This window comes from Aulostomus chinensis, chromosome 9 (assembly GCF_037954235.1).
Source record: "Aulostomus chinensis isolate RoL2024-O1b breed Wild chromosome 9, RoL_Achi_v1.0, whole genome shotgun sequence".
Lineage (NCBI taxonomy): Eukaryota > Metazoa > Chordata > Actinopteri > Syngnathiformes > Aulostomidae > Aulostomus > Aulostomus chinensis.
The window spans coordinates 10,060,056-10,078,584 of NC_141328.1; the positions used below are offsets into that span (position 1 = coordinate 10,060,056).

The 18,529-nt window shown below is 40.7% G+C and overlaps 1 protein-coding gene and 1 long non-coding RNA gene across 13 annotated transcripts in view; one reads left to right on the forward strand and one right to left on the reverse strand.

Moving 5' to 3' along the window:
- Positions 1–18,529, reverse strand: part of tmcc1a (transmembrane and coiled-coil domain family 1a) — a 47,913-nt gene that overhangs the window by 12,126 nt on the left and 17,258 nt on the right. The gene's annotated exons all lie outside the window — the stretch shown is intronic.
- Positions 10,316–16,534, forward strand: LOC147255747 (uncharacterized). Its single transcript, XR_015117870.1, has 3 exons — positions 10,316–10,325; positions 10,482–10,563; positions 16,263–16,534. It is a non-coding gene; the product is annotated as an uncharacterized LOC147255747 (long non-coding RNA).

Below are 18,529 nucleotides of genomic sequence, written 5' to 3' on the forward strand. Positions count from 1 at the left end.
GCTTTGATTGTTTTGGATATAAACCTTGTGGTCTGTAACACCTAATCTATATTATCATCTTCCTTTTTTTCCCACAGGGAAGACTGTTGTGTTCTCAGTGTTCAAGGTGACAGTTTTTATGTGCGAGTGCAAATCTACAGGACCTTATGGGTTGTTAGGCCTCGCATTCCTTGTATGGGGAGTCCAAGTGATGGCAGCTCCTGTGTTCCTGGTGAAGCAGTGATTTCACAAGCCCAGATCCAAGTGTGATGTTACAGTACTACTGTAATTTCAGGTTTATTTCATTAGTATGGAATAGGTGCAGAGCTGATGTATCACACTACGTCACTCTTTCAGCGCCTGTAGAGGCTGGCCTCGCTGCCCCTCCAACCATAATTATTTACAAAGTCTTTCATCCATGAAAAGCAAGCTCTTGAATCCACAGTGGACATAGAAACATTTGCTTTTAGGTGTCACCTCTGAAACTGTGATCCATCCAGCTTGAAACAGTCATTAGGCGTTTTATAGGCGACTCATTTCCATTAATAACAGTTGAATCTCTCCAGCCTCGTCACTCATCCTCTGTCTTTGAAGCAAATCATCTTTGACTGACTGAACTTCACACTCCTGATTAGATGGGTTTGAGCTTTAACCCAGCAGTCCAGGGATCAGAAAGTACACACGGTTGTCTTAACGACATTCATGACAGTACCGAGTCATCCCAAGGCCTTCGATTTAACAGACAAAGAGTGATTAGTGGCCTGATGTAACTCTGCAGCAAAGTCTGTATTCTTCAAAGGAGTTTGTAGCTTAACTTTTAGTCAATTACTATTTTATATATAAACTGCAAACATATATACATAGTTAACACCAATATAGTATATTAAAATACCCATGCAACAAATCCTTCCATTATGAGGATTATAAAGTTAGGTATTCTGGATCTGTTTGATAGTTATTCTGGAGGTCTTCTGAATATTTCATTATAACTTATTCATAGATAAAAGTGCCAAAATATTCAACAAGAAAAAAATATTTTAGTTATTTTAAAAAATTGTGCATGTGACACTAAAAATTCTGCCCACCTGTTATTTCCACATGATTTCAGTTCCTACATGTGTGAAATTGTCTCAAAAGAGATGACTTTATAGGAATTCTACTTTTTTTTTCTTCTAAGGGATCCAATGTGGCAACAATGAGCCCCATTCACCAGAAATGGAAAATTACATAACCCCATGTGATGCTGAACAAGGGGCAGTTTACTCAACGCACACACACACACACAACACAAATCTGCACTAATAATCACGCAAAACAGACACACATACAACCAATGCCTGTATGTGTATTTACCATTGGATTCAGAGGGCATGAGAAAAGACCTTTCAAGTTCCTAAAAAGAACGCAAAATGCAGCCATTGGCTTACAGTGTGCCTGAGTATATAAAAATAGAGAGTGACACTAAAAAACAATTATTTAAAAATAGTTAAACCAAGGTTAGTCTCAGCATTCACGATGGTTTCAACACTTTATACATGCCATTTAAAAGATGACCAGCTATTTAACATCCTACCAACTGGCACATATATGGATAAAAAATAAAGCTAGGCATGTTGCGATTATTACTGTTATTATATTCATACAATACAAATACCTGACCTCTGTAATTTAGTTGACCTCACTGTATTACCGAGGGCATTTACCAACAAACTTTTGTAATTAATCTATTTATGTTATATTTATTTGGGATATTTTAATATTTTAACATTTCATTTCTAGTGTCTAACTCTGAATATTTGTTGCTTTTAAAAGTTCATTGCTCTTTGAAAGGGTGTAGACAATATTATGCTATTACATTATTATTTAATTAGTGCCATAAAATGGTCTCAATATGCCACACTGGCTCATATCTAGGAGAACTTATCTTCCAAAACATTTTTTAGCGTGACAGGCCAAAATAAAGTAACCTCCAAACATAGGTAATGAATGATGCCCATGCATAAAACACATTATAAACTGGTCGGAGACTCACACTGGTGGGGGAAGGAAGTGGAGACGTGTCAGCAGTTACCAGGTTGAGGATGACCTCCATGGCAGGGAGACGCATGTGCACGGTTTGGGCTGTTATTCTGTTTGGTTTATCTCTCTGCTTGTGTGTCCTTCAGGACAGGACTGCAGTCCAGGGAGAGGGGAGGATAGTCGCCCTGCCAGACCTCTCATCACTCAGGAATAATGACACTCAAAGTCCACTTGACTCAAAGTCCACTGTACAAAGACTCCACTTGACAATGAGGCTGTGGAGAATTTTTTGAATTACTGTTAGCTTGATTGAGTATCCAGAATCCATAGAATACTCACTCAGTTCCTTTAGCAATGAACTATGACTATTGATGGTTGCAGATGTCAGAGTGGTGCTGCTGGTTCAAAGTGCAGTGTTCCTGAAGTCACTCAGAGTCACACTCCGGAGTATTTGCGACCTGGTTGAGCCTCTGAAACACACATATGTGCTTCATCAAGCATGACGCCCATAGCCACAGAGCTTATATTTACGGGAAACAAGGACCATTCTGGAGCCAAGGATCCATGATGATGCAGGTTTACGGAGAAAAAGCAGAGATGGTTAATCGGATGAAGACTTCCAAGGTTAGAAGATGGAAGAGTTTGCTCGAGTGTTCAGAGTTTGTCTGGCATTAAATCCTTAGAGAGAGACAAGAAAAGCAATGACCAAGTGGATAGATGTGAGGAGAGCAAAAAAAAAGAACCCACCAGGAGCTGTCACTAAGAGGGAGACGGAGTGAGAGAGGGAGCAAAGGAGAGAGGGGTTGTGAGAAAGCTTCATAGAGGGAGGGGGGGCTTTTCTTCAGTTGGGGTTTCTAGGCCAGCTCAGCTCCAAAACAGTGGCTAGCTTAGGCCCAAAGAAAGGGAGAAAAATCTTCCACTCCTTCCGTTCAATTATCACACAGTTTGATTGTCACAGCCAATCAGTTTCCTGAGGGATCACCATGTTATAATGAACCTTCTGCAGCCTCTGTACGGCAACTAGAGCTGAACCAAGCCTCTCACATTTGTACTTAAGATAGCAGTCGCAAACACGTGTTATACGTTTTTGTTCCATGAAAAACACACTAATGCAAATTAATAGACATGTCTGGGTTGCGAGATGGCCCCCCCCCCAAAAAAAACGACCAAAAAAAAGCAGATTATACAGATTATGCAGTCATATGATTATTACAAAGCTACCATTCAAAACTACATGTGTGTACACACACGACAATGGCCTTACAGTATAACTACATCACACCTACTTATCCACTTTTGAAAGAAGTGATTCAACACTGCTGTGGTGGTAATCGACCACAATTTCACAGCCTGATCATCACTTTCTGTAGAATGCTAAATGAGGTCACAGAAAAGAGGTCATTCAAATTTCACATCAGAGAGAAACTTGCCAAAACATACAGCTTGTGGACATATTTAATTTGGAACTGAGCTCACGTTATAAATTCATTGGTTAACTGTCTCAAGTTAGTCAACCTCCCTGCATCAAAACACATGCAAATTCACATTCAAATGTCCCTAAAAGCACCATTAAAAGAGCTCAGACTGTAATAAAATCTTGGTGTTTGTGAGCCATCACTTCCAAAAGTGTACAAACCAATTAGGAGAGAAAAACGCAAAGCAGGGAGCATTTGGGGGGTAAGGCCGGACAAGGGCAACTAAACACTGTAGAAGAGGAGAGAAGGGAGGGGGAGAGCATGAATAAAGGCTTTAATGAGAGCGGGAGGAGTTAGGGGACCAGAAGAGAGGGTAGGATTTAGGGAAAAGGCTGCTTATGTAAGAGCAATCCAAACTTGCTCAGAGGGCAGTGCAAGTGTATGATGTGTAGGTTGCACACATTGCAGTAACAGGGGTTTGACGTTTGAGCCTGATCCCAAACCTGCAAAAGAAAGTCAGTTGTTCTAAATCATCTCATTAGAGTATCATAGTACGATAGCTATCCCAGTTTAACTGTATCACACATTATTATCAGTTGTATGACAACCATGAATGTTAACAATTACAGCTATCAATTATAATTTCACACAGTATGATAACCATCAATATTCAGACCAAGGCATAGAAAATGGTGCGCTGCAGCTGTTCTATAACTGATTCCAAACTGGAATCAAAATGAGCAAGCCAGTGAAATGATTCTTTCATATAATTCCAGTAGAAGTGTCAAAACTGACTCTGTACATCTTTGTACATTTAAGTTAAGCAATGTGTGCTTGTGCCTCTATCAAGATTAGCTCACTTGCACCACTCCCAACCTTTTTCCATCTTATGTCTGCTTTCTGCTCAAAGTGCAAGAAGGAAAAAATCAGTCACTCCAGAAAAACACAATTATGCGATCGCAAAATTCAACGCATAATCAGCCAAAGTCTGTGCATTTATGCGGTGGCTGCATTTTTCTTCGAAGATGCCGCACATTCGCTGTATAAATCGCTGATTTCCACGCAAAATGTGTGAAATATGCGGGGCTTGTGTGATTTCATAATCCTCACATTTTCATTGCCAAAAAGTCACACATATCTTCGCAGAAAGTTGAAAAAGACTGCATTTACTTCACACAAGAGCAGCCATTTTCCTCCTGTTGACTTGGGCTGCGTCCGAATTGCCAAGTAGGTCAGATCGTAGGTTGCAGAGTAGGTCGTAGGCTGTCCGAAACCACAACTGGCGCAAGTAGCGACCTACTTCACAACCTAAATTCCAGCCTAAACACGCCCACATTGTAGGTCGGTTCAGGTGCATCCTACGGAGCAACCTATGGCCCACAATGCACCGCGGACTTTTTCTTCATCCCCTAAAAACTTGTGGATGCGCAAGCCAAGTTTGCGCCACCAACAGTCTCCCATTCTTATGCAACACAAACATTTATAATCATTGTTGATGATTAAAGGCGTGTTCACACCAAACGCAACGCGGTGTGAACACAACTTTACAGGTACGTCAATGTGCTTAATAATAGAGAACAAGTGAAAGGTGCATTCAGAGTGGAGTGCAGTACAACAGTCAGGCCAGCAGGTGGGGGCTTTCATTGGTGCTGTCTACCTATTTGCGGTATCTGTGCTCTGCCAGCAGAGGTTGTGCTTCAGCACCAATCTTCTAGGGTGTCTGAATGGTGCTGCTGTGTTTGGGTTGTAGGAGTAGGCTGTCGCGGTAGGTCGTAGCAGTAGGACGTTGGTTGCCACTTGGCAATTCGGACGCAGCCACGGGAACGTTTTGAAGTGACATCATCTGAAAGCAGCAAACCCCGTGAAGAAGACATGACAAAGTCCACAAATCTGTCTCATTTGGCAACAAAAATAAACTTAGAACTTGTTTGACTCATCAAGGTTTTTTAAGTTTGAGCCATGTGTTTATTTAGGTCTGAAAAAAGATGAAATCTTAATTATTGCTCGCACTTTCTGTGTATGCTTGCTTATCATAGGAAGTTATTAGAAATGATTCTTGATATTGGGATGGTAGCCTAGTGAGAACAGAGTGTTGGGGGAATCATTTTTTTCTTACTCATCAAACTGCAGCTTTTGCAAGTTCCTGCAATTTTTGCAAATTCCAGCAATTTCATTGCACAAAATTGCATACATTTCCCATATATTCCATCGCATTTTTTAAGAAAAAGTGCCACATAATCAAGAATTTTTGCCTGCAACAATCACAAAAAACGCTGCATTGTTCTGGAAGGACTCACAAATGATTTATGAGGTTCAGAACTGGCAGATCTTGTCTGATCCACAGCGTCATTTTATAAAGAAGTCATGAAAAGGAATTATACTTTGAAGGAATGAGTTTACAAACAGAATGCAAATTTAGAAAAATAAATTAATCATTCATTCAAAGTTGTGATAGAGGCTGGTCAGGCTTACTAATGCAGGATCTAGCTGAGGAATAAAACTTCCGCTACTGCTGAATAAATAATTTAGGCCCCAAAAGTGACCCCTCCAAAATAAACCCTTTCATGTCTCTGGGCTGCAATATTGCTTGTTCTTCACCGTAACGTTGCAAGAGCCCACCCACTCACAAAATAAAACTTTACATAACTCCTAAAACTTCACTGCTCAAAAAAAATAAAGGGAACACTTGAATCCCACATCCCAGATATCGCTGAATGAAATATTCCAGTGAAAAATCGTAACTGATTACATAGTATAATTTGTGAAGAACAAAATAACACAAGAATGATCACCGGAAAACAAAATTATTAACCCATTGAGGACTCAGTGCTCAGTAGTCTGTATGGCCTCCACGTGCCTGTAAGCACTCCCTACAATGTCAAGCCATATTCCTGATGAGACGACGGATTGTCCCCTGAGGGATGTCCTCCTCAACCTGGATCATGACATCAGTCAGCTATTGGACAGTCTGTGTTACGACGTGCGTGACGGTGGTGGATGCAACAACACATGATGTCCCAGAGGTGCTCAATTTGATTCAGGTCTAGGGAGCGGGTGGGCTAGGTGACCCATTGCCAAACAGACAATGGAGGATGTCACAGGCAACAGAACATTGCCAGGCTTTCTCACCTCTGTCACGTGTGCTCAGTGTGAATTTAATCTTATCTGTGAAGAGGGCAGGGCACCAATGGTGAATCTGCTAGTTCTGGTGCTCTCTGGCAAATGCCAATCAGGATGCACTGTACCAGGCTGTGAGCATAAGCCCAAATTGTGGATGATGGGTCCTCATGCTAACCTCATGGAGTCTGTTTCAGATACTTTGGGCAGAAACATGCACACAAGTGGCCCGGTGGAGGTCATTTTGTAGGGCTCTGTCAGTGCTCTTCCTGTTTCTCTTTGCACAAAGGAGCAGATAGCAATCTTGCTGCAGGGTTGTAGCCCTCCTACAGCCCCCTCCTCCTCTCCTGGTGTACTGGCATGTCTCCTGGTGAAACCGACACACTCTTTACACTCTGCTGAGAGACACAGTAAAGCTTGTGGCCACAGCATGTATGGATGTGCCATCCTGGAGGAGCTGCACCACCCGAGCAAATTATGAGCGCTGTAGGTACCACCTCGTGCAACCACTAGTGGCAAGGTCACTGGAAAAATGCAAAGCTAGCCAAGAATCAGCCAGAGAGGAGGAGGTGAGGGAAATTGTCTGTGGCCATCACCTGCAAAACCATTCTATTATCAGGGTAGTCTTTTTAAATGCCTCTCCTGTCCACGTGTTGTCTGTCTTATTTTCACAATAACAGATGAAACTGATTCATAAACATTATTGCTTCCAAACTGGACAGGTTGGTATCCCAGAAGTGTGACTGACAGAGCTACACTGTTATAATTTTGTGTTGTTGTTATGTTCTTTTATTTTTTGAGCAGCTGTATATTCCCTTTATTTTCCTTTCACCAGCAACTGATAGCTTTGTTTAAACAATCAGTCTCACACAAACACACACACACACACACACACACACACACACACACACACACACACACACACACACACACACACAGAGACTTTGGGTATCAGTACTAGTGTAAACGGACAACATAAATACAGGTTAACATTACCATGATGACTCATCTGTCAGTAAGTACACAATAAGGGGAACCACACTGGGTCTCTTGACTTCCAGGCTTCTTTCAGAGATGAATGCATGATATACATTCTTTGGTCTGCTCAGTGTCATTCCAGCTTGAGGTGCAAGTCTCCTGAATAAGCTACGCAGCCCCCAGCAGTTTCTGTCAATCAGGAATGCTCACGCTTTCAGGGTGACTCAGGATTTCTTTACACACCCCGGCAGTATGCCTTAATAACATAGCCTAAATAGCAGAGTGGCTCCTCAGTGACTAATCGGGGGTGGTGTAGGTGGTGGTAGTGGTTTGTGTGTGTCTGTGGGGGTGGGGGTCATGCCCTGACAAGGGAAGGATGCTCAGAAAGAGACGGAAAATGGAGATGTTGGCCTCGGGGAGTTTTACCTTATCAGTGCCACATTAGCTGGTCAAAATTAAGAGAGTAGAAAGAACAGATGTGTCTTGCCTTGGGAGTTATTAACATGGTCAGAAATTAATCATAGCCAATTACATGATAGATAATAGTCTTGAAAGTGTATGATGTCCCATGTCCCATTGAAAATATTACAGCATAGGAAATAATCGTAAATTAGAACTAAATCACACATATCAGACACAGTAGTCCAATTTGTAGGATAAGAGATGCATCTTTTTCTTTTTTTTACTGACAGCTTTACATTAATACATGTCTTTGATATTCAACTGAATAATGGAAAGTCTTGACTCTAGGTGACCTTGATCGTTGCACATCATTTCATATAATGGGTTTGAGACAGATTTGGTTTGTAGGTCAAAACAATGACACATTTTCAAAAAAACCAACACGTTAAAAATACTTGTCTCTCTCGAACATACTCATGCATTTTTTAAGGGGACATGACCTACTGAACTGGAAATGAGTACAGCCTATGCAGAGCAGCAGTTATTGCAGTAAATGAGAACACGGTAATAAATAACTGAAAAATTGTCTATGAATAACCAGTACTCCTTTACTGCTTACAAAAATAAAGTGGTTCTTAATGTTAAAAGTAATGACTACATTTCATTTATTTTATCTGAGTTATTATTGATGTTATGCTACACCAATTGTTTCTATACAACAAACATAATATATACAGTATAGGTCTGAACTTAGAACAATGTTATGACTAATTGCTTGTGACACCTAATTGGTCAGTCCCTCAATAAAAAGGTGTTAGAAAAAAAATTGTTTTCATTATTAGTGCTCTAACAAATTGCTTGTTAAAAACACAAGTCAAGGGCTTCACCCATAGCTTTATCTTTGTGAAATGAGGCTGTTTTGAAGCTCAGTATTGCTGATCTAATGTTTGGAATCAAAAAAACATTCCTGGTTTGACAACAGAGAATTTGAACATTTGGAATGGGCACTGGCTGATGAGCTCACATGTAGTGAACAGTGTGTGTGTGTGTGTGTGTGTGTGTGTGTGTGTGTGTGTGTGTGTGTGTGTGTTTCCTCAGCCAGTTGATGGAGGCAACAGGATTCTCATAATACATAATACTCATTGCAATTCTGAGGACACAGCCTGTTCCTGAACAGAGGCCAGGGGAGTCCCACACCGCCAAAAACTTGTGGAAGAACCAAGAAGAGACAGGGAAGACACTAACTCAGATGTAATGGACCACTGAGAGTTTGGGGGTCGAACTGGGGAGTCAAACTGGGTAGTCGGTGATACATCTAAACTAACTAACTAATTTCCTCTTAATTTCCAATCCATGCAATAATACAATCAAGGAGAATGCAAGATATATAGAGAACTAAAATTTCTAGAATGTATATTCATGTTACAATGTGCTAAATGACAATGTGTAACCTGAGAGAAGGAACTCATCATCACCCTGCTCTGCAGCTCCCCCAGGCTTCACAGGGCTTAATAGTGTGTTTCAGCACATTATTAAGCTGTACAGCCCCAAACTTTACTTTTCAGGTTCACGCTCATTTATTTTTGGCAGCAGAAAGCAGCTATTTCCATAGAAAAAGCTCTCAAAAACTCACTGTGCACTACCCTCCAAGCACCTAAAGCAAAGAGACACCATTACCAATTAGCTGCAAAGCATCAAGACAGACACTTCCCTCTGGAGTTGTTAAACATTACAAGTAGCAAAAAAAAAAAAAAAAAAGAGTGGGTATTACACCTGAACTCATCAGGTGGACAGATACATGACAACAAATCAGCAACAATGTTGCTCTGTACCTGCTGGATGTGCAAATAAGATCTCAAAGGATCACAGCCCAAATTTATTTTTAATGACGTGCAGAACAGGCAAAGCTCAGCATATAAAGCAGTGCAATCTCATTCTTTACAATTAGACTTCCAATTCAAGCTAACCAAGCAATTGTTTTACAGACAACACCACTGTCTCGATACACGTGATATCAAGTGTGATGGAAGTGTGCTGTGGCGTGGTTTGAGGGTGGGGGGGTGTAAGCAGTTACGTAAAGGCAGAAGAGCGAGAGCTTTGTATGCACAGAGTGGGGATAATTCAAGCCTAAGAGAGGAGACAAGCGTAACCTGGGGCTAAGGCCTTTCTGGACAATAACTTCCTCATAAAAAGAAGTCCCCTGTTCAACCCCAACTGTCCAGACCTTCTAAGCTGCTGTATAATCAATGGCCCTATTAGCAGTTACATAAACCACTGGGCACTTTATACACAAGGGCCATTATGACTGGTGAGGTCAGAGCGCATGAAACATCTTAGTAGCCAACTCCAATACTGGCATCTACAACAGCCAAGCAGGAAGGAAAAACAAACACCACCAACAACAACCCCAAACAAGTAAGTGTTCTCAGGCTACCTATTCCTTCCTGTCTAGAAATGAATGAGCAACTAATTTTTTAAAGGTTTTTGAGAAAATTAACATAGAATGACCCACGATTTGATTGACATGTCTAGGTCTGTTAATACTATGTTGTGCTATGTCTTCATACACAGGGAGGAATGGTTTCCAGAACTCCAGTGGAGGCAAATGTGGAAAAAACATAACAAAATGGGAATATAAAGGAAAACAAAGTTGGTACGTGTGCAGAAACAATGTTTGACCATTGATGGTATTTGTTGTATTTGAGACTGTTTATACTCAGCCCATCCTGGTTATGCAATATGGAAACAGAAAGGGCAATGCAGAGTTGGTGCAGCTCAAGTCTACACAATAATGTGGAACAGTACACTGGTCTAGACACAGGTCCAGTCTATTCATAAGCAGGAAGATGGAGGATCTAGATTCTCAGATCCCAGCCTGAAAGATTTTGGTCTCTTTCTTGTCCACTCAAACCCAGAACATGAATTTTAACCCTGAGTTGACCTCACTGCCCACTTAGACTTATTCAGGCTTAGATTTTTTAGTGAGACACCACTGTTTGAGCTAGGCCAGTGGGAAGCAGTTCAGACTGGAAGGGGACAGAAAAATAGGGACATGACATTTGGATAATTGGATTTTTTTATTTTTTATGCTGGCAGCTATTATCTAATGAAAATCTGAGAAGAACTTCTTCCATTCCCAGTTCCAATTATATAACAAAATAATGATTGCTATCTCAAGCATTGAGGTGTACCTACAACTATTTTCACATTCATCTTGTAATTTGAATTTAACTTTGCAATAGTGACTTACCAAGAAGACAGGTTCAGCCTGGAAAATTGGCCTTTTTCACAACATGTATTTCGATTTTACTGTTAAAGTAAAAAAAATTGCATAGAATTAAGATGGCCCAGTTTAATGCCAGCATTCAAAACACAATTCCGTTTAACCTGCAATATTAATGGAATTGAGTCATTGTTCAGTGTATTCACTACAGCCCTTCCTACAATCACAAGTCTATTCCTCCTCAGAGAGGGACCATAGGTTCTCCCTTTTTAAAATTTAGTGCTGTCTGCTCCATGTTAGGTGCACCACACTGAAAAGAGGCGGTAGACAAACGAACATTTCAAAACATTTCATTATTCTTATGAAACATATCACAATGGAATTGAGCAGCAATCCTTGCAACCTGTAAAAATCTTTGTGAATGGCTGGAACAAATCTAAGTTATCATATGGAAGCATTAAGAAAGGAAATAATACAGTTAAAAATCTGAGTCAACCAGAACAGTTTCAATCCACTAGAGGGAGCAAGAGGGCAAAATATGCTACTTAGTCCCATTTGCTGTATGGACAACTGACCCGATTCTGGTTTGTCTTTGACTACAACCATACCCAGACAAGTTCATTATTCTATTTATTCCTCATGCCTTTCCATCATCACTCTTCACACTGACATACCTGCAGTCTGTTATGTAACTTTATTCTCACCTGATGTCAGGGTTAGGTCAAAATAGGAGATCACGTAAAAAGATGATAAACATAAGATAACCAAAGGTAAGATTGATGTATAGTATCAGTGTGCAGAAAAAAAAGGTTTTATGCTGTTTAATTTCCGGAGAAATACTTTCAATCCCCTTCATTATCAGTCCATCCATCCATTTTCTTCCACTTATCCTGTTAAGGGTTACAGGGGGGCTGGAGCCTATCCCAGGAGCTTTCAGGCAAGAGGCGGGGTTCACCCTGGGTGGGTCGCCAGTCCATCACAGGGTTAATATATATAGACAGACAACCATTCACACTCACAGTCAAACCTACGGTCAATTTAAGTATCCAATTAGCCTAGTCCATTTGCATGTCTTTGGACTGTGGGAGGAAGCCGGAGTGCCCGGAGAGAACCCACGCAGGCACAGGGAGAACATGCAGACTCCACACAGAAAGATCCCGCGCCTGAGCTGGGACTCAAACCCGGAACCTTCTCACTGTGAGGTAACAGTGCTAACCACTGCACCACCGTGCCGACCCCTTCATTATTTTTCAGCTAAAAACAAATATACTGTAATGTTGTTTCAGTGGTTGAGAATTATTTTTTCAGAAGGGAGGAGAGCAATTCTGATGGGTGGATGCATTGAGAAAATAAAAGATTCTTTAGTTTCTCACTAGCTGACACACAAGTATAAGAGGAAACTGTCAGGTTATGAGTGCAGAAAAATTATGATATTTCCCTAGAGGTTGTGATCAGATTTGTGTCCATGTGGTTCTTAGTGGGTCAGTAGAGCAGAGCTGAGCTCAGCAATCTATAGCCTCATCCATAATTCATTGGAGTCACACAAATGATACAGATAGCGGAGGGAGTGGCAGGGATGCAGGGAAGCATAAACTCTCTCGGTCTGTTTCCTCTATTCTCCCTGTTGCAGAAACAGCAATTTCCCTTTTAAAACAACCCTTGGTTACTCTGAACAACAGGCTGAAACTTTATCACTTTTCAGATTGTTTATTTTGACCACACAGGTCAAGAAAGTGATGTTTTCAGACCTAATACTGGTAGTTTGCTAAACCACAGAAAGCAAACAAGGATTAGAGCAAGTTAAAAATGAATCCAACAAGAAGACTGAGGAACAGACATGTGGGTCGAAGTTGACCACCATATGCTCACTGACTGCTGACCAACAATGTGGCAATGCTGGAATGGCTGTGAAAACAACATAGATGCACATGCATGCCCACACTTATGTGCTCATACTATACACGCACTAGGAAGCCATAAGAGGAAGGACCAGCTGCAGGCCAAATATAAATACACAAAGGATGACCCAGAGCTGCTGACATGTGTGAAATGCACAAGACTTTATGCCCAGACAGCGAACTAGAAACTATTCATACAAATTTCAAATACTTTTAATAAACATGACAATCAGCTATAGATTAACACAAGTCATGTCCTATAAAAAATCTGTTTGTGTTCTCTGTGATTCATCTGCAGGGAGGAAACAATATTTTTCAAGGGGTGAAGTAATAGTCTAAATAACTGAAACTTGATTTTTTTCATTGCTCCAAATATATCAATACATTTCAATGTCCTTGGAGGTGAACTTGAACTATAGGTGCAGAATCTAGTCTATTAATAGCAGCACAGAAACAGGCAGAGCCGCAGCAGACTCCTTCCTTAGTCAGTCCCAGATTAGCCTCTAAAACACACTGAAACTAAGCTTCAACCTCACAGTCTCATCTTATTCTCTCTTTCCTCATGACCCTGTCCATCTTGTGGCTGACAGCCGTACACACGCATAAAATTATCTTTCACACATTCCTCTGCCCAAATTCACTTCATTTTTCTCTTAGCTCACCTTGTCACACCATCATATCTGCCTTCATGGACTCACACACAAAACAACTTGTCATGCATGAGCTACAAAACTGTCTTGTGTGTGTGCCTAATAGCAACCAGCAGTGTTGACCTATATGTATTATCACATATTAATATTCAACAGCCTAATTAAAGAGGCTGGGGCTTCACTTCAAAGGAAACAAACAGTTGGGTGGATAGTTCAAGCATGCAAAATGGCACACAAAAGATGAATATCAAATTCAAGGCTATGTTACCATCAAACCTTTATTGACACCTCTCCACAACTTCCTTTTTTTGTCATTCAGAGGACTTTGTGGATTTAGAGGATCTAAATATGTGTCAGAACAGGAACAGGAAACCGAGATGTCTTTTCAGCTTTGGCGTCTAAGTGATCTTCCAGCCAGTCTTGAGCATAGCTTAGAAAGCTAATCTATGAAATTTAGATGAAACAACATAAAGTAATGGGCTGCACGGTGGTTCAGTGGTTAGCACTGTTACCCGGCTCGGGCGCGGGATCTTTCTGTGTGGAGTTTGCATGTTCTCCCCATGCCTGCGTGGGTTCTCTCTGGTACTCCGGCTTCCTCCCACCGTCCAAAGACATGCCATTTAGGGAAGAGGCTGATTGATTCTCTAAATTGACTGTAGGTATGAATGTGAGTGTGAATGGTTGTTCGTCTCTGTATGTTGGCCCTGAGATGGACTGGCAACCTGTACAGGGTGAACCCTGCCTCTCGCCCATAGATGCTGGGATAGGCTCCAGCCCCCCCGCAACCCTTACTAGTAAGGAATAAGCGGAAGACGACGATGGAAAATAAAGTAATATTACACAGCAAACTGATTTAACAAATGTTCAATGATACTAAGAGGTTGTAATTCTATCAGACTGAGGGCTGATAGGTAGCTGTACGATCAGATGGTAAACCTGGGAGCATTTAGCAGGGCAAAGCAGCTTTGGGTCCTCCTTGAACATCACCCTGTTACCATGGAGATGGAGAACCAGCTCCACTGTCTGAGCACCGGACACAGATGAAAAGAGAGTGAAAGCTGAAGAAAGACAGTCTCTAAGACATGAAGCAGGGTAAACAGCAGGAAGGTGAACATAAAAAAATACATAAAGAGGGGGAGGAAAGCAGCAACATGGGATCAAGAAGTGCTGTAGCATATTTGATTACAGATCCTGAACAAAACTTACATGATGCAAAGATGAGTAAGTTGATTCAAATAAATTGAGAAACAGAACAAATGAAATACTTCAAATTGAACATGAAGGTAACTGATTGGTTGGATGACAATTCTGCAACCAAATATCAACTCAGCTGAAAATCTATAGAGGTGTATGCACATGACATCACAGAGGATTGAAGTCATCTTTCATAATCTTATCAAAGACTGTTAAAAAAGATTTGATGTGACACAGTTATTGTAAATTGTGTGTGGGATGAAAATTGTCAAGGCTCATACCCCAGCATACTGCGAAACTTGCATGACTGTGAACCAAAAGCCAATCTGAAGCATTATAAACCTTCTGGGATGAAGAACATACCACTGCCATCATCATCATGAGCATATCTGTTTTTGAGGGAAGATCTTCATCTTCGTAGACTAGATCCAGTCACCTGCCAAACACTAAACATGTTCTGCAGGCTTGTGCAGTGGCCTGACACATTACTCTAACAAATTATGTTTCTCCTTTATTTTTACATAAAGTTAGGGCTAGGGCTGTGGCTTACACAACGCACCAGAGCCTGTATCCCACCATGATTGTGAAAGGCTTGAGGGCCAGAAAGTTAATAAACTTTAATGATATGCACTTTTCCTACTTTGACAATTTCATTGCTAGCACTTGATTAATAAACCAATAACCAATAAGAGCCAGCAGGACCTGATTTTAATTCACAATCAACTCTGATGTTTACTGTTCTGATCAAAGAATGTCTACCTGTCACATAGAGACTAAATCATAGAAGTTAACTACCTCCTGTCTGAGATCATTTTTACACCTTCATAAAAAAAAACCCCCACAAGGCACGTGTTTTTGTCTACTGACATGTGAAGGGAAATTGACCTACAGTACAATAAAAGGGCAAGGACAAGAGAAATATTGAGAGCACTGATAGGAGACCAACACATCTGAGAAGAGTGTTCTCAGAAAGTCAGCACAAACCACAAACCATGGATATTTCAAACCAATGAGAGACTTGTTGTCACTTCCTCTAAAAGCAACCCCCCCCCCCCCCACACACACACACACACACGTACACATTGAGTGGGTGTCTAAAAAACAATTTGCTACGGGTTGGCAAACGGCAGAGGGATGACATCACCTCCAGTATGGACTAAGAGCACATGCTTGATCATTCCCATGGCTGTTTCTCTCTTGCTCTGCTGAAAGTCAGTCGAATCTGAGTTGTTTGATTATACACAGACTTAACTGTGTGCTTCTGTGAATGTGTTTACAATGACTAGAGGGCAATCTGATGGAGCAGTGCTTTGATAAGACTTGATAGTTACCATATGCATCTGTTGGTTTTTTTTGTCCAGTATGTGACTGAGCAATACTTTTGCAGCTTTTCAGGTTCAAGGATGAGCTATGGGGTCCTGCTGCAAAGGGCACAAACACTTTCACCAACACACATCCTGTGGGCTGGGGGTAGGGAAACGATAGGAGCGCAGTGATGAGGATGTTAAACGAGCAGGGACAGAACAAGCCTGGGGGTACCAGGTGATTTCAGTGCTCACACCACTGACACTACTCCTTTATGCTCACTTCCAGGGCAACACTGGTGGTATTACAAAATATAAAAAGTCCAAATATCAATATAATTTTTGTTTTATAAAATTGTATGAGTAGAAGCCAAATAGTTATGTGGTTTGAATCTGATGGTATAAAACTAACCTTAAACAAACCAAAATGGCTACCGAAGTACGGTTAAGGTTAAAAAAACACAATTATAGAGTTTGTCTCTTAATGCATCTTGCATTCTAATAAGCTTTTCTAAATATATCCTATAAAATATATATATTGTCTTGCTCACAGGCTTACTTAACATCGCTAAGTGCTAACGCTTCTTGATATTTTTAAGTCTAAAGGAAGTATTCATGAAAATTGGTGAAGATACTAAACCTAAAGTGAGACACAGATTTAAACACCAAAAAAATTTGATGTCAAACAAAATTGCAGGCAATATATTCATTGACAGGCTGCACACAGCTGCATGATTCTACACAGCTGGATATTGCTCCTCTGAATTGTTGAAATTTTCAGCATTTTGTTTGTGGTTGGGGATCCTTCGAAGGAAAAACCCATGTTAACTGAGACATGGGAATCAAAGAAAGGTGAAAACAAACATAGAAAACAAAGGATGAGATAGGTAGTCATGGGGCAATTCTTAACATAACACAATTTTACAATTTTAATCATTCTCAACAAATGACAAAGAAATTATTTAACTTGGGTATCATGTTGTTACTGATGTGAAACACCATAGCAGATATAATGACTGGCCCTTTTTTTTTCATCAGCATCTGTTTTGGGGTTGCCAGTCTCTGTTTGGGATGCTGGAATAAAGTCAGTCAAAAGACAGTGCTGTTGCTTTTGCTTACAGTGGACATCATTTTGATCAATGTCAGACTCTGAAAAACAGCCCCAGTTCCAGACAACTGATGATGTAAACTCCTCACTATTAGTATGGGCTGTCATAATTTCACTGTGTTTGAAGAGAACTCTTGGTATATGTTAAGGGTGTTATGAACCGCCAGAGTGTATTCAGATACACAATTAGAATCTTCCAACTTTGTCCTACATCATACATTTTATATCAATTGATAAGAATGATTTATCACCCAGGTTTTTTTCAGTCCCTCTCCCACTTAAACATACAAAATTGTTATGGAAGAAGACTTGCCTCAAGGCTTGACATCTGTTAAATCTCAACGCAGTGGCTCACGGCTTACTACAGTCTACTCCTGTGTCCTACACCAGTCTTCCATCCTCACAATAAACATTAAGTGTCTTCCTGCTCTTCACTTCCTCTGTCTGTTTTTACTCCTTCAATACATCCCTCTAAGGAGAGAAAAGATCAAACGAGAGCAGACCAATCTAACTACAGGTCATCCAGAGCACCTGTGTGTATTTATGCACATACTACTGAATGCTTCCATTCTGTAGCACATTTACTTGCCCCATTACACTGAGCTAAATATGACTCAGGAGGGTGTAGTCAATCAGTTCATCAGCAGCTAATTGTAATTAGTCCCACAGGCTGATCCCCAGCCACTACCAACAGGGGATAGATATAGTCCACTCATGGACAGTTGTGGACGGCAGTAAATTAGTCTGTCATAGCAAGGGAGTTATAATGATCCCTGAGCAGCAATAATAAAACAGTGTTTTCCAATAACTACATCACTTGGCAACTGCTCTATTTGACCTCACAGGTAGCCACTCTTGCTGCTGTAGCACAAGTTAAAGTTTAACAAGAGTACAGAGGTCTACTCAGTTACTGTATCGATTAAAAATTATAGATAATTCCATGTATAACCAAAAAACTGTTAATGTGCAAGTGTCAGACCAACACTGGGTGATTCACATCTACCTGTACACTGAATCCAGTAGTAACTTTTTGATTGCTGCCCTGAACAAAGCTTTTGTCAAGCAGCCAAAAACACAACCCACGTGACACAAAACCAAATACCTGGAAGACACAGACACAGAGTGATAGACAACGAAGTGGAGACAGACACAGAATCTCCCAAAAGGCTTTGGCAGTAGTAAAAACAATGCATTTATCCATGAATGGAGATGGGACAACAAATATTTGTTTTAACAACTGAT